The sequence below is a fragment of the Prionailurus viverrinus genome, chromosome B4 (assembly GCF_022837055.1).
Source record: "Prionailurus viverrinus isolate Anna chromosome B4, UM_Priviv_1.0, whole genome shotgun sequence".
Taxonomy (NCBI): domain Eukaryota; kingdom Metazoa; phylum Chordata; class Mammalia; order Carnivora; family Felidae; genus Prionailurus; species Prionailurus viverrinus.
The window spans coordinates 53141364-53157099 of record NC_062567.1 but is presented as its reverse complement, the minus strand read 5'-3'; the positions used below and the strand labels follow the sequence as shown (position 1 = coordinate 53157099).

Here is a 15736-nt window from a genome sequence, read left to right as displayed (position 1 = left end):
ACATCCCCTCCTCTTCTCTCCCATTTGATGAACCTGCATCTTTCAGCCTTTATTTCCATTTTTATTTTGAAAAATTTCAAACATACAGGAAAGGTGAAAAAATAGTACAATACCTATACACCCTCCACGTAGATTAAAAAATTTTTAATTATTAACATTTGCTTAATCTCTATTTTATTTATATATATGTTTGTCACAAGCACATTATGAGTGCACAGACATGAGTTGTGTCTTTCCACAGTGTTAGCTTTATTCAATCACAAAACAAGGCTAACATAATTGTAAAGCAGGTCCAAGATTCCAAACTCAATGCCATTTTGTTACACATTTAACTTGGTTTCATACATATCACACAAAGTAAAGCACACTACAAACAAGATACAGCAAGAGGTGAGAAGTTGAGAAACCCAACTCAAAGTCCATCTATGAATGCCTAGTAGAGATGAGGCCTCAGTCTGGTCTGGTCAGCTCTCCGTGCATACTGCTTATTATATTCTAGCAGTGGAGGATCTCTGCTATGCTCAGAGACCAGTCAGCCAGAGCTTTGGCACCAGTTGCCTTTTCAGTGTGGTCAGATGGGAAAGGGTTAGTGTCTGGAGAGTCTGACAGTTTGCTGCAAAAGTCACCCCTTTTTAAAGGAGTTTAATCAGCCTTGGGCCATTCGAGGCCTCTTCAGGTTCTGCTGGTCGTCAGTTCTGGGCATCATCAGTCTGTGCCGGTTTCAGCACCATCTGGTCTTAGCTGCAACGCTCTTGGTTGCCTGACATGAGTCACTGCTTGATGTAAGTGACTCCATCTTGCCCTCTACAATATTTTTAAACAATTTGAATGTAAGTTACAGATATCATGAAACTTCACCCGTAGATACTTCAGCATGTATCTCCAAAGAAATAAGGACATTCCACAGTATAACTATATTATCACTCTTAAGAAAATTAACAATAATTCTGTAATATCTAATATCCTTTCCACATTTAAATTTTCCTAATCATTGAAAAAACATTTTCATAGGTGTGCCAGGCTGGCTCAGTTTTAATACAGCATGTGACTCTTGATCTCAGGGTCATGGGTTCAAGCCCCACATTGGGTGTGGAGCCTACTTAAAATAAAAAAAAAAAAAATAATAATAATAAAAAGTTTTGTATAGATAGTTTTTCTGTAATATGCATCTCTTAGTTTGGTGACAGACCTTTTCAACTTTGAACAAACCTCCTTTGCATCTAAGTAATGTCTGTGTTTATCTAGACTTTTTATTTCTACTTGTGGATTTAAAGGTTTTTATATCTAATTAATACAAAGACAGGAAGGGAGAAGACTTGGGTTTTTTTCCATTTTATTAAGTGGATCTTTTGCTCGAACCTAATATTAAATTAAACCTAATACTATTGCTGAACAGATATAGGTCTTAGCGACTTTAAATACAAAGGGGTGGATTACAAGGTATTCTGGGACTATGTATGCCCATTGTAGGCCACATTTGACATCTTGGCTTTCTGTTCAATTTTTCAAGATTTTCAAGATTCTACCAATATTTACTGAGTAGTCAATATGTGCTGGGGACATATAATTAAGATGGACATGGTGTCTGCCCTCAAGGGAGAGAGATCAGTTAATTAATATTTTCAATTGGAAATATTGGAAGTGTACTATACAACAGGCTCAGAACTGGTATTCTCTTTAATCCCAGCCCACAATCCTTTCATATTCCCTACCCCTGAGATGTCCACATGTCAGAGATCTGAGTGTCATTATTAAATGCCATCTCCCCCTTCCGGTGCTTTATCCTGGTGCTCCAGTTCTCCAATCCTGCAGCATTGGTGTTATGTATTCACCTCAAACCACTGATATACAACTTCTAGGCACAAAGGGTCTGGAGTCTCAAACTCTTTGGTCCCAAGACTCATGGATTATGACCAGGGAAAAGAGAGTAACTGCTCAAATGTTTTAATCAGCTATTTCTGCAATAATGCTTCAGAATACACCACTCCAAACTCAGTGGTTTAAAACTACAAGCATTCAAAAATAAATAAATAGGGATGACTGGCTGGCTCAGTTGCAAGAGTATGCGACGTCTGATGTTGGGGTTGTGAGTTTGAGCACCATGTTAGGTGTAGAGATTACCTTTAAGAAAGAAAGAAAGAAAGAAAGAAAGAAAGAAAGAAAGAAAGAAATTTACAACTACAAGCATTCATTTTTCTCTTAAGGATCTGTAGGTTGCTTGCTCCTTTACTATTCTAGGCAAGATTCTTATTTCTAGACTCTGGGTTCCAAGTTCTATGTTGCAGGTTAGGGTTCAGGTGTGCTCCACGTTTCTACAGCAGCCACTCAGGTCAAATCACCACAGCACAAGAAAACAAGATAAACTTTGCAGGCACATGAAAAGCCTGTGCTCACGTAATTTCCTATTACATCATATTCTGTTGGTTTAAAGCAAGTCACATGGCCAAGCCCCAAGTCAGTAGCACAGGAAAATAGAGTCTAAGCCAAGTTAGAAGGGAAATGAAGTGAATTTTTTGTGGAGCATTAACGTATTACATCAAGATTCCCAGGAAAAAAGGCACGGAAAAGAATAGAAAGAAGAGATTCCCAAGGGTAGGACAAAGAACAGCTAAACTCTGGCCATGATTGAAGATGGGATAGTACCCCCAAAAGATCAACTATCAGGAAGTAATATGGAGGACCCATTGCAGTGGTATGATGAATAGTGATGAAATGCTACAAGATATCACACACAAAAAAAATCACAAACATTGTTACTGCTGAGAAAGATGAAGAATCAACAAAAGAGGAAAATATTAAAATTTTATTTTTTATTGTATATGATAAATTACAGCTATTTGTGTGGGCTGCTTTCCTTTTATGATTCCCAATCTCTAGGCACAGTAACTACCACAAATATCATTAAATATGTCAAATTGTGTTATTTTAGTTATAGAAGAAGGTTTTATATACTGAGCGTTTATAGATTTTTGTCATGCAATTTGATTTTTTGCTCATAACTAGAGGGATCTATGATCTAAACTAGAGTGGAAGCTAGGAGAATAGAAATAAAAGAACATATTTAATAGCTATTTTGCAGAAACGATTAATAAAATAATTGGATAAATAATTGGATTCAATTTAAGAGATGGATAAATCCAAGATATTTTTGTATGCAAGCCTAATGTGACTTCTTGAACAGTACAATCAACAAAAGCCAAAGAGCTGTGGGGGGTCTGAGAAATAATTTATGATATTGTGATTTAAAATAAAAAGTATATATCTGGTCTTTGTCACATTCCTGGCACAGAGCTCCTGAAACCCTTGTAAATTCCTAAGAGATGAGAGCACTGGGAGACTCTTTTGTTCTAATGGGGCAACTCTAGGTGGACTCCTGGATGGCCCTAGAGGTAGGCTGATAACCAGAAAGACCAAGCTATGATTAGAAGTTTGGAATTTGTAGCCCCACACCCCATACCTCAGCAGAGAGAGGCTGGAAATGGAGTTAATAAATGATCGTTAGTACATGAGGAAGCCTCCAGAAAATCCCTATAGTATGGGGTTCAGAGTGCTTCCAGGGTCGGTGTTCACATCCACATACCCCAGTTCCCCAGAGGCAGAAGCTCCTGTGTTTAGGATGCTTCCATACCTTGCAATATAATATCTCTTCATCTGGCTTTTCATCTGTATCTTTCATCACACCACTTAATAAACTGGTAAACATGTTTCCCTGGGTTTTGTGAGCTACTTTATCAAATTAATTGAACCTGAGATGAGAAAGGGGGTCATGGGAACCTCAGATTTATTGCTGGTCAGAAGCACAGGTGACAACCTGCACTTGTGATTGATATCTGAACTGTGTGGGAGTAGTTTTGTGGGACAAAGCCCTTATACTGTGGGATTGCATGCTAACTGCAGGTGGATAGGGTCAGAATTGAACTGAGTTGAGTTAAACTGTAGGACACCCAGCTGGTGTCAGAGATTTGCTTGGTATGGAGAAAAAACTCCCACATAATTGAAATTGAGTGCAGAATCTTAAACTCCAAAAATGACTGTCAACAATTCTTCTTAGAACACACGCTGCTCCTCTCATCCATATTGCCTTGTGACTTGTTTTGACCAATGGACTATAGCAAAAGTTATATTGTGCAGTTATACTGTACAGTTATGGACCTTTCCTTCAAGGGGTCATCTTGAACGTTTCAGCTTCATCTGAGCTCCCAGCTGAATGTAGCCATAAGAGTAATCCTGGTCAACAAATATCATGTTAACAGATTTGCTATTCAGTTGAGCCTAGCCAACTCAAAGAATCATGAGAAATTATAAATAATTGTGTTAAGCCATTAAGTTTGGGGATAGTTTGGGAGCCAGTAATAGAGAACTTATAGAGAAATTGGTACTGAGTATGGAATTCAATTACAACAAAAAGCATAAGATATGCAGCATTAGCTTTTGGACTGGGTGGTGGACAGAGAATGGACAGATACAAGGAGACTATTGGGGGAGGCCAGAAAAGCAGCCTTTATCTCATCAATAAAGATAAGAGAAATAGCAAAAATAAAATTTATTGGAGATTGGAAGGGGAACCATGTATGTATGGGTGTAGTAGCGGAACAATTAGCAAGTCTGCTAACTGTAGTAGCTTGGAAGAGAAAAAGTATTCAGTGAACCTATAGATCTGTTTATGCAGATTTCCAGACAGAACATTAAAATTGTCAATCGGTCTCTTTTAGCAAAAACATATGATAAAGTATTCAAGAGAAAGGTGAGGGTAAAAAGGGATTGTTCAATTTTCAAGTGGAATTTAGAGGACATATACAGTCTATGACAGTCTTCCCAGCAGGCAAAAATGTCTCAAGGCAAGAGATATTCTCAGGGCAAAGTTAAAATTCAGAGCTCTGCCAGTAAAATGCAGTCATGATCAAGTCAATGGTGCAGCTGTAAGAACTTCTGTTAAGACTTCAGAGTGACTTAAGGAAGTGTCATACAAGCCCATAGAGTTCCATGGGAAGGTTTCTAAGAATCCTAAGGACATCGTCCCATGGTAGCCTAATGTGCCCCAAGAAGAGAGAGGTTTGTCTTGGAAACAACTATCAATATTGCTTTTGAAGCACAGAGTGAACCCCAGAATGACTTATATAAAACTTCCAAAGTCATTAAAAGAACTGCCCCAGCAAAAGCATCATCTTCTTGTACCAAGGAACAAAGACAGTTCACTTTGAAAGAAGCCTCTAGACCCTAAACTTCTAATGGAAGAAAGCAGGCTGTGAGAATTACTTATGTAAACAAAAAAATGATAACTTAGGCAGAGCAAAGATCCCAAAGAGTCCAAAACCAAGAATCAATAGAACAGTGAATTCAGAAAATTCCCGGAGAACAGAACTAGGACCCATGTCTGGAGTTTGGAGCATGGCCACGTATGCTGGCCAGGTTTCAGAAATGGACCATGACTACTATGTGGTCTTATGTTTCCTGCTTTCAGGACATGAGTTTCTCTTGCAGTTGCTCTATCCTTTTCTTACCCATGTCAGGATGGGCGGTGGGGAGACAGGTGTTTTTAACTTGCAGATCTCCAGATCAAGGTTAACTGAACCTGAGGAGTCTCATCCTCATCTGGATTTAGTACAGATGACAAGATCTTGGATTTTGGGCTAGCAAAGTAACGGGATGAAATCTGGGGGGGAGCGGGGTAGATTAATGTATTTTGCATATGAGTGGAAGATAAATTCTAGATGATAGACTGTGGGAAGACAGCTAAAGACAGCTGCCAACAATCCCTCCTAACTTTGCATGTGCATGTCACTCCACCAATCAAAAGTAGAATCCAATTCTCCTCCCTGCTCCCTCCCTGAACTTGAACTAGATTGTGGCTTGTTTTGATTTACAGAATGTATTAGAAGGGACATTCTAGAACACCCAAACACAAACCTTCAGAAGCTTCTGCTTTGAAGGGATCCAGCTACCACGTAAATAAGCTTGGACTAGACTACTGAGTAGTAAGAGACCAGGGGCTTCAAGTGAGAAATTCTGGCTTCCACACTCCATGCCAAGGCCCCAGATGTATGAGGACGGCAGTCTGGAATATTTTAGCCTGGCTTAGCTCCCAGATACACCAACGACTTCACCTGACACTATATGAACAGAGAACCCATTGCCACTGAGCTCTCCAAAAAACTGCGGAATCATGAACAAATAAATGACTGCTTTTAAAAAACACTAATTATTGGAGTGGTTTATTATGCAACAATAATTAATGAAAACAGGATACAGGAGAACATTTTGGGGATGGTGGAACACATTTAGGGAAACAATGATTTATAACTGTGGCTTCAAACATGCTGAATTTGAGATCAGGGTGGGCTATATAAATAAATATTCTGCTGCCAAATTTCTAACACCTTTAAGAAGAGTAAAACAAGATTATTCATTTATACAATAACTTAAACACTAATTTATACAATAATTATTCACTGATAATCTATTATGTGCCGGGCTGTATGCAGGGGTTGAATGACAATGTGTTTCAAGACGACTTAAATTATCTTAGCCTGTCAGTAATTTTCAGAATATTTCTGTAAATATTGGTAGCATCTACCAATTTAAGGTAGGCAGGGCTATTTTTCTACTTTCCCCTCTCCTCCCTTCCTAACAGACTTGATATCAATGGTATCTTACAGTAAAAGTAAGTCGTAGACCAAATTGTGACAAATGTATAACATATAGGAATTGTCTTTCCTTGACAAGAATGCAGAATTCTATTAAGAAATACATATTAAGATGATGAAGCAAACCAAAATCATAGTATTAATATTTTTATGGTATGTTTGGGAATAAGCTGTTTGTCTTTGGTATATTTGAATGTTTTATATTTTAATGTTTTAAGGAGTTTGAAATATTTAATATTTTACAGATTGTCTTCATGACTCTATTTTTTATTTAAGAGAGAGAGAGCATGAGTTGGGGAGAGAGACGGGGGGGGGAGGGGGAGAGAGAGAGAGAGAAAGAGAGAGAGAGAGAGAGAGAGAGAGAGAGAGAGAGAGAATCTCAAGCAGGCTCCCATGACCCTGGGATCATGACCTGAGCCAAAATCAAGAGTCGGCTGCTCACCCAACTGAGCCCAAGGCACCCCTCAGCAAATGAGGTAGATTCTAAGATCTCTAGGAAGGGCTGGATGTAGGTTTTTGTGGGGCCTGAAGTTTACACATCTCCTTTTGCTGACCCTTCATTTTTATTTCCCAAATAAATCTTATTCCTTAACCATGACAGATGACCACTGTGGAATTCACTTTTACCCTCTTTAAGTTCTACTATTTATGTGCTGAGTCAGTGCTATTACTCTACATCTCTTTCACATGCAGCTATAGAGAAAATTAATTTGAAGCTTTATCCTGGTCAAATACAATGGAAGTGTAAGAAATAGCCCTGCAGTCACAATTGGGTATAAATGGAATATAAGAAGCTTAGAAAGATACCTAAAATAATTAAGTTAGAAATTGTCATTCCTATCAGCAAATTATGAAAGATCTGAAAAATATCTTTGGAATAAAAGTGGCTATTGCTGCAAATTATGTGTTTTTGCACTGTATAATCCCATTTCACTTATGTGATTAACTTGCCTTTTTAAATTTTGAATCTTTATTTTTATTTTTATCTTATTTATTTTTGCTGTTGAAACACACGGTGCTATCTCAATATTTCTTTTCTTTTTTTTAAATTTAAATTCTAGGTAGTTAACATACAATGTAGTATTGGTTTCAGGAGTAGATTTTAGTGACTCATCACTTACATATAGCACCCAGTGCTCATTCCCAAAAGCGCCCTCCTTAATGCCCATTGTAGCAGGATTCTCACACAGAGTCATGACACCTAGGCTTTTCTTTCCAGGAAGCCACTTTATTCATGCCAGCACTGCTCAGTTGGGTTCGTACCCAAAGAATTGAGCCCCAAATGCCATGTGGCATAGTTTTTTATATTTTTTCTACTACTTTGTCTCCTATACATGGTAACACACAAACATGTAGTCTGATTAAGTGGTCTCATGTTACAAGGTCTTGAGGGATGTTGTCACATAAGCGTATAGTCAGGTTGTCTTTGGGTTGTTGTTTTTTTTTTCTTTAGGGAGGGGTCCCTACCACACTGTCACCCACTTAACCCATTCCCCCAACAACTTGCCTTTATTTTTAATGCAAGGTTTTCAAGAGTAAACCTATCTTGAGCTGGAAAAAAAATCGAAGTATATGGACTTCAGTTTCTACAAATGCCCCAGAGTGATAAGTAGTTTTAGAAAGAAGGCTAAAGAGAGGTTTCCAGTCCTGGCTCTGCCTTTTACCTGCCACGTTACTTCACTCTCACTCATCTGTAAAGTGGAGATAGTACAGCTTACTGTGCCAACCAGACCAAGTCATGTTGTAATTTAGCTGAACCAAGTGGATGTGAAAGATCTCTATAATTCAGAGGTGAGGTACTATTGTATTTATCACATAGACACTGTTCCCTAATACCTAACACACTCACAGCACCCCTTACACCAGGAATATGCTGTTCTATCTGTTTTGCCTATTCATTTAAAAAAAATTTTTTTTAATGTTTATTTATTTTTGACAGAGAGAGAGACAGGCAGACAGAGCATGAGTAGGGGAGGGGCAGAGAGAGGGGGAGATACAGAATCTGAAGCAGGCTCTAAGCTCCGAACTCCGAGTTGTTAGCACAGAGCCCCACGCGGGGCTCGAACTCATCAACCACAAGATCATGACCTGAGCCAAAGTCGGACGCTCAACCTACTGATCCACCCAGGCACCCCCTGTTTTGCCTATTCAAATTGCACTTCCCCTTAAGCCCATGTTCAAGAGCTATCACCTCCTAGATCTTTCACTGAACATTCTATCTGAAGTCTTTTTATGTATATATATAGAGACATATATATGTCTATATCTATTGTTTATTTCCTTGGATCAATTGTATCTCTTTTTAAATATAACACAAAGTCACGTATTGAAGGAAGGAAGCATACAGCATTTAACTTTATACCTTAATTGGATGTCTACCTATCCTTTGCTAGGCAATGTGAGGACTCTGAGACACTCTTCCTGTTTGAAAAGTATCATAATGTAGTAGCAGAAATATGACATTTTGTTTATTAACCATTCACTGTTACTACTATTAAATACTATAAAATCATTAGCATCTGGATGGTATCTGAAGCCCAAAGAGTAAAGGGACTTGATCTGACAAGACTGAAGAGAAAAGAGACTGTAGAGAAAAGAAGGCTCAGGACAAAGCCTTAGAAAATCAGTATGTAAGAGATCAGGGGAGGATGCAGAGAATCCAGGGAAGGCTGTGAACATAAAAGTTTTCTAGAAAGAAAGAAAGAAAGAAAGAAAGAAAGAAAGAAAGAAAGAAAGAAAGAGTCTGTTTTTTAAAAGTGAACATGAAAAAAAAAGTTCAATATCATAAGTCATCAGGGAAATGTAAATTAAAACCAAAATAAGATACTACTGCCCATCCATTGCAGTAGTTAAAATGAAAAAAAACAAAAAAACAAAAAAACTGATAACGTCATGTGTTGGAGAGAATATGAAGGAACTTGATTCAAAGATTTCTGGAGTGACCCTTTTGGAAAACAGTTCGGCATTAAAAAAAAAAAAATGAAATTAAAAATACCCTTACAGCACAAACCAACAATTCTACTCTTTGGTATTTATCCAAGGAAATGAAAACATACACCTACATAAGGACTTGATCCTGAATATTTATAGCAAGTTTATTTTTAATTGTTCTAAGCTGGATCCAGCCCAAATGTCCATCAAAGGGTGAATGGATAAACAAATATGTTTTCTTTTTTTTAAAATTTGTATTGTTTTTAATTTAAATCCAAGTTAACTAACATAGTATGTAATAATGATTTCAGGAATAGAATTTGGTGATTCCATATAATACCCAGTGCTCATCCCAACAAGTGCCCTCCTTAATGCCCCTCACCCATTTAGCCCATCCCCCCCAACCAAAACCCCTCCAGCAACCCTCAGTTTGTTCTCTGTATTTAAGAATCTCTTATCATTCTTCTTCCTCTCTGTACACTATTGTTGCTTACCACCCCTTGTGTTCATCTGTTTTGGATCTTAAATTCCACATACTAATGGAATCATATGATATTTTTCTTTCTCTGACTGACTTGTTTCACTTAGCATAATACCTTCTCATTCCATCCGTGTTGTTGCAAATGGCAAAATTTCATTCCTTCTGATTGCTGAGTAATATTCCATTATATATATATATATACCACATCTTCTTTACCCATTCATCAGTCAGTGGACACTTGGGCTCCTTCCATACTTCGGCTATTGTTGATAGTGCTGCTATAAATATTGGGGTGCATGTGCTCCTTCAAATAAGCATTTTTGTCCTTTGGGTAAATAACTGGTAGTGCAATTGCTGGGTCATAGGGTAGATCTATTTTTAATTTTTTTAGGAAACTCCATACTGTTTTCTAGAGTGGCTGCACCAGTTTGTATGCTCACCAGAAATGTAAAAGGGTTCCTCTTTCTCCACATCCTTGCCAACATCTGTTGCTGCATGAATGTTCAAGTTTGCTATTCTGACAGGTGTGAGGTGGTATCTCATTGTGGTTTTGACTTGTATGTCCCTGATGATGAGTGATGCTGAACATTTTTTCATGTGTCTGTTACCTATCTGGATGTCTTCTTCAGAAAAGTGTCTATTCATGTCTTTTGCCCATTCTTCCCTAGATTATTTGGTTTTGGGTGTTGAGCTTGATAAATTCTTTATAGATTTTGGATACTAACCCTTTATTTGATATGTCGTTTGCAAATATCCTCTTCCATTCCATCGGTTGCCCTGTAGTTTTGCTGATTGTTTCCTTTGCCATGCAGAAGCTTTTTATTTTTATGAGGTCCCAATAGTTCATTTTTGCTTTTGTTTCCCTTGTCTCTGGAGATATGTCAAGTAAGAAGTTGCTGTAGCAGAGGTCAAATAGGTTGTTGCCTGTTTTCTCCTCTAGGATTTTGATAGCTTCCTGTCTTACCTTTAGGTCTTTCATCCATTTTGAGTTTATTTTTGTGTATGGTATGAGAAGGTGGTCCAGGTTCGTTCTGCGTGTCGCTGTCCAGTTTTCCCAACACCATTTACTGAAAAGACTGTCTTTTTTCCATTGGATATTCTTTCCTGTTTTGTCAAAGATTAGTTGGCCATAGCTTTGTGGGTCTATTTCTGGGTTCTCTATTCTTTTCATTGATCTGAATGTCTGTTTTTGTGCCAGTACCATACTGTCTTGAAGATTACAGCTTTGTAATACAGCGTGAAGTCCAGAATGGTGATGCCTCCAGCTTCAGTTTTCTTTTTCAGGATTGCTTTGGCTATTCGGAGTGTTTTTTGGTTCCATACACATTTTAGGATTGATTGTTCTAGCTCTGTGAAGAATGCTAGTGTCATTTTGATAGGGATTGCACAAATATGTTTCCTTTTGTTGCTAAGTCATATTTCATCATATGGATGTACCATTAAATGTACCATAATTATTTTCTATTTATTAGCTGATAGACATTGAGTTGTTTCCAATTTTGGGTGATTAAAATAAAGCTATAAGTATTCATGTAGAAGTCTGTGTATGGCCACAAGTTTTCATTTCATTTGGGTAAACATCTAGGAGTGAGATTGTTAAATTATATGTTAAAGGTATATTTCACTTTATAAGAAACTGCCAAATAATCTAAAATGGCTGTACAGGGGCACCTGGCTGGCTCAGTTGGTAGAGCATATAACTCTTGATCTTGGGGTTGTGAGCTCGAGTCCCACATTGAGTACAGAAATTACTTAAAAATAAACTTTATTTAGTTACTTATTAAAATTTTTAAAAAATTTTTATTTACTTTTGAGAGAGAGCCCCACATTGACAAAGAGAGAAAAAGAGAGAGAGAGAGACAGAGAGACAGAGCATGACTGGGGGAGGGGCTTGGATCATTGTTTTTACCATGATGTTGTGACTCATCAGCATTTGTATTTGCATAATCTTCGAAAAATTAGGTTTCAATGTTGAAATTTGTAAATGAAATTTACAATAGTCTTCACAATGTCATATGCTCAGATGTTACACCTTAGACAGAATAACTTTCCAGAAGCTTAACTTTGATTCCATGAATTAGATGAAAAAAAAAAAACATTATTGAGATGAATGGATTTTCTGTTTGAAGCATCTGATAACACTGGCATAAAAACAAGCATCATTTGGGGCATCTGGGTGACTCAGTCGGTTAAGTGTCCAATTCTTGGTTTCGCTCAGGTCATGATCTCACAGTTCATGAGTTCAAGCCCCACATCAGGCTTCATGCTGTCAGTGTGGACCCTGCTTGGGATTCTCTCTCTCTCTCTCTCTCTCTCTCTCTCTGGCTCTCCCCTGATTGTACTCTCTCTCTCTCAAATAAATATATAAAAACTTTTTTTACGAAACAGGCATCATTTAACTGTTTGTAAAGTTCTTGTTCTGCTATTTGATACAGCACATTAATAACTATTGTTCCACTTTTCATAAGTGCACAGAAAAGGATCCAATAAAAAATAAGTGAAATTAATTGAAACAGTCATTTGATCTAATGCATCACATAGTGATAAGTAAATGGGATTTCTACATTTGCTCATGTTAAATTTTTGTCTGTCAGCATAGGCTTTAAAAAAAAAGTACTTACTTTAGAAGTAGATGCCAATGCTTCTTAAACTGATTAGTGACTTCTGGATTTTCGATAGTCATTACTATCACTATGGCCCCCATGGTGAATGTAAATAGTGGCAAACACATTATGTAAGTTACACTTCCATCATCAATGGTAATATAGTACTTAATTTTTCATTAAATATGCATGTTACAGGTTGAATTATGTTGTATTCCTCTCCAAAATTCATATGTATTGAAGTCTTAGCCTCCAGTACCTCAGAATGTATTCTTATTTGGGATTAGAGTTTTGTAGATTTAATTAGCTAAGATGAGAGGCACCTGGGTGAGTCAGTCAATTGAGCATCTGACTCTATGTTTTGGCTCAGGTCATGTTCTCACAGTTAAGACTGAGCCCCCAGTGGAACTCTGCACTGAGTGTGGAGCCTGCTTGGAATTCTCTCTCACTCTCCCTCTGTCTTTATCTCTCTCTCAAAATAAATAGATAAAATTAAAAAAAAATTAGTTAAGATGAGGTCATACTGAAGTGGGGTGGACCCCTAATCTAATACGACTAGTGTCCTTATAAAAAGGGTAAATCTGGATACAGGCATGCACACAAGGAGAATATCGTATGAAGATAAGGAAAGAGATTGGGGTGATATTTCTAAATGCCAAAGATTGCTAGCAATCAAAAAGCTAGGGGACGGGCATAGATTCTCCCTCACAGCCCTCAGAAAAATCTCACCATCCCAATACTTTGATTTCAGACTTCTAGCCTCCAGAACTGTGAGACAAAAAATTCCTGTTGTTCAAGTGACCCAGTTTGTGAAACTTCGTTATACGGCAGCCCTAGAAAACTAATAGCTGAATCCATGCGCTAGAGGTAACCATATAATGCAAAACTCTCTTAATTTACTATCACATAAAAGAAAATGCTAATTTAAAAAGGAATAAAACTGTGATACTTGAAGCTTATATACACATTATTTTTTTTTGTAAGTTTTACTTATTTAAGTAATCTCTACACCCAATGTGGGGCTCGAACCATGACCCTGAGATCAAGAATTGCATGTTCTTCCCACTGAGATAGCCTGGCACAACTTGTATATGCATTATTAAAACTCAATAGTATTGGTAACAAGGTCTTTTTTTTTTTTCAGAGCTCTTATTTTAGAAGGAGAGAGTGCACAAGTGGGGGAGAGGGGCAGAAGGAGAAAGAGAGAATCTTGAGTAGGCTCCATGCTCAGTGTGGTGCTCGATGTGGGGCTTGATCCCACAACTCTGGGATTGTAACCTGAGCCCAAATCAAGAGTTGGATGCTCAACCGACTGAGCCACCCAGGCTCGCTAGTGAGTGAAGTCTTCTTATAGTCTAGCCCCGGTCAGGCTACCAGATGACTGCAAACACATGAGTAACCCCAAGCAAGAGCTACAAAAGAATCTCCCACTTAAGCCCAGCCCAGATTTGTGTGGTGCATGGAATTATGAGCAAATAAATGGATATTGTTTTGAGCCACTATATTTGGGGGCTGATTTTTATGCAGCAATGCATAACTAAAGCATCATTGTAAAGATTTGGGCTTTTACTCTGAATGAAATGGTTCTATGAACTGAATTGTTTCTCTTCCCTGCTCACCCCTCATTCATATTTTGAAGACCTCACACCTCATGTGACTGTATTGAAGACAGAGACTTTATACAGGTAAGTGAGGTTAAATGAGTTCACAAGGATAGGGCTCTGATCCAATAGGATTAACGTCCTTGTAAGAAAAGACACCAGAGGGGTGCCTGGCTGGCTCAGTCATTGGAGCATGTGACTCTTGATCTAAGGGTTGTGAGTTTGAGTCTCATATTGGAGATGGAAATTACTTTAAAATGAAATCTTTAAAAAAAGAAAAGAAAAAAAAAAGGCACGAGAGAACTTCTTCACATTTTCTCTGACAGGTGAAGATACAGTGAGAAGACAGTCTTCACAGAAGAGACCTTTCACCAGAACCCCACCCAGGTTGGAACCCTGATCTTAGACTATAAGAACTGCAAGAAAACAAAGTTCTACTGGTTAAACCACCCAGTTTATGGCATTTTGCTATGGTGGCCCCGGATGATTAATACAGATAGGAAGATGGTAGTTTTAGTTGTTTTTGTTTTTGTTTTTAATTTTTTTATGTCTATTTATTTTTGAGAGACAGAGACAGAATGAGAGACAGAGCATGAGTGGGGAAGGGGCAGAGAGAGAGAGGGAAACACAGAATCTGAAGCAGGCTCCAGGCTCTGAGCTGCGAGCACAGAGCCTGAGGCGGGGCAGGAACTCAGGAACTGCGAGATCATGACCTAGGCTGAAGTTGGATGCTTAACCAACTGAGCCACCCAGGCACCCCAGAACATGGTAATTTTTGAGCCAAGGAGCAACATGATCTGACCTTTCAAAAAAAAATTATTCTGGCTGCTACATTGAAAAAAACAAACATAAAACCCATAGGTAGACAAAGGAAGAAACAAGAAAGGTGGCAGAAAAGGGGCTCAGTTGGTTAAATGTCTAACTTCGGCTCAGGTCATGATCTTGCAGTTTTTGAGTTTGAGCCTCTCGTTGGGCTCTGTGCTGACAGCTCAGAGCCTGGAGCCTGCTTTGGATTCTGTGTGTCTCTCTCTGTTCCTCCTTTGCTCACACTCTGTCTTGCTGTCTCCCTCTGAAAAATAAAGAATTTAAAAAAATAAATAAATAAAAAGGAAATGTGGTGGAATGATCTAGATAAGATATAATAGTAGCTTGGACTACTTGGGTAGTAGCTATGCCGATGATGAGAAATGATAAGAATCTGATTTCTGAATCTACAAAGTTGCTGACAAACGTGAGGTACAAAAGAAAGAGAGAGTCAAGGACAACTCAAAGATTTCTTGCCTGAGCAAGCAGACGGATGAGATCATTTAATGAGATGGGGAAGAATGCAAATAGCAATTTGGGGAGGACTTACTAGTAAGATCAGAATTCTGTTTGAGAATATTAGATTTGCTTAACTGACTAAGCCACCCAGGGACCCTAAGAATATTAGATTTGAAGTACCTATTATGATTCTGCACCCAATATTGACGTGTG

General features: G+C 38.1%; 1 long non-coding RNA gene across 2 annotated transcripts in view; it reads right to left on the bottom strand.

Moving 5' to 3' along the window:
• Positions 1–173: 173 nt before the first annotated feature.
• Positions 174–15736, bottom strand: part of LOC125169696 (uncharacterized) — a 41271-nt gene continuing 25708 nt past the window's right edge. For both annotated transcript variants that reach the window (XR_007153771.1, XR_007153770.1), the window contains exon 4: positions 174–804. This is a non-coding gene — a long non-coding RNA (uncharacterized LOC125169696). The remainder of the gene's footprint in view (positions 805–15736) is intronic.